This window comes from Austrofundulus limnaeus, unplaced genomic scaffold (genome assembly GCF_001266775.1).
Source record: "Austrofundulus limnaeus strain Quisiro unplaced genomic scaffold, Austrofundulus_limnaeus-1.0 Scaffold86, whole genome shotgun sequence".
NCBI classification, from domain to species: Eukaryota; Metazoa; Chordata; class Actinopteri; order Cyprinodontiformes; family Rivulidae; genus Austrofundulus; species Austrofundulus limnaeus.
Window position 1 is genome coordinate 1337913 of NW_013952488.1, and position 1647 is coordinate 1339559.

At 40.7% G+C, this 1647-nt stretch overlaps 1 protein-coding gene across 1 annotated transcript in view; it reads right to left on the reverse strand.

The window, feature by feature from the left end:
* Positions 1 to 725, reverse strand: part of LOC106520052 (estrogen-related receptor gamma) — a gene marked incomplete at its 3' end in the record, with an annotated part of 15839 nt that extends 15114 nt beyond the window's left edge. Inside the window, 1 exon segment of the mRNA XM_014011967.1 lies at positions 182 to 725.
* Between the last annotated feature and the right edge of the window lie 922 nt (positions 726 to 1647).

Sequence of the window (1647 nt, forward strand, 5' to 3'; positions counted from 1 at the left end):
GGGATCAGAGTATTCACCTGCAGGCACGCACACACACACACACACAGAGAGAGAGAGAGAGAGAGAGAGAGAGAGCTCTGTTTCCACTCTGTTCCTAAGCAGATAAAATTTAAAAAAGAAAGAAAGCATCAGCTGCAAGTAAAATTAAGCCTGTGTGCACTTCTTTGTGCTCAGTACTCACTGTCAGTTTCATCCACTACAGCTGGCTGGTCAGTCCTCCTCTCTACAGCTGCAGTCAGTCAGTCTCAAGGACAAACTCCAGCTCTCCTCGCCTCCGGTCTCTGTAGCTCAGCGATGCAGCAGCACACACACAATTCATAAACACACACACACACACACACACCCTCTCTCTCCCTCACTTCTTCCTTCCTCTCAGCATCTCCCTCTGATCCAGTGTTGAGTTTACCTGCCTGGCGTGCTCACAGGGGAGTCCTGAGAGTGTGTGTCAGGCAGAAAGTGTGTCTAAGAGAGAAAGAGAGAGAGAGGGGGTGAGGTAAGGGAGGACCAAACCAGCGCTCCCCATAAATGCAGAGGGAGGTGGTGAGCTGGAGGAAGGGTAGAGGACACACAGCACTCCTGAATTCCCATAGATACAGAGGAGGGTTTTCTGTTGCAGCCATGCTAAAGAAAGGAGGCAGGCGATGCACGGGTCATATTTCAGGGAGGTTGAGTCAGCACGTGAATATGATGCGTGCCGAGGACAGAAGCTGGACATACAGTATTTTAGAGATGTTCTTAAATGAGCCGTTATGGATTGTCTTGGTCAGAAAGGAGCRGCGAGACCGAGCTTTCAGGAAGCAAACTGCACTGAGAAGTTCCCCTGAAGGACACGGTTCAAGTCTGAAACTGGATTCAAGCACAGATTAATACTTAAAAATGTCAAGATTCATGGCTACAGATTAAAATGTGGCTTATGAGTCTAAATTAGCCAAAGCAACAAAACAGCTGACATCATGGATTAATACATTTATAGTTAGACAAAGAGTGATTTAAGCAGAAATAATATGTAATTTAAGATTTAATACAGCCTATATTCAGTACTATAATGCAAGGCTCATTCCATTTAAATGTAACACTTTATTGCTCTCTGCAGCGATAATKTAAATGCTTTTTGTCTGTCTTTGACCAAAATGTCTCATAGAGGATGGATTTTAATGAAACTTGCTGAAAGTATAATCAATGGATTTACATCTACAATGTATTTAGATTTCTTTTCTTCCATACATTTCTCAGTACATATATTGTTCTGTAATTTTTTTTCTTGTTTTGCTGTACAATTTATACATCAAAGTTTCAGCTCCTTCAGGACATTCCACCTATGACTTTTGGAATTTCAGCAATTTATACTTTTTGAAATATAAAATTTTTGGCAGCCTTTTCATTTTTCAGCCCAAAATATCCAGTTCAGTGATAGTAAGGTTTGAATAAATTACACAGCGGGTAAAATAAGTATTGAACATGTCAACATTTTTCTCAGTAAATATATTACTAGAGGAGCTAATGACATGAAATTTTCACCAGATGTTGGTAACAACCCAAGTGATCCATACATATAAAGAAATCAAACCATAAATGTCCAGAAATGAAGGTATTTTGTAATAATGTGGAATGGCACAGGGAAAAAGTATTGAGCACATGAAGAAAGGG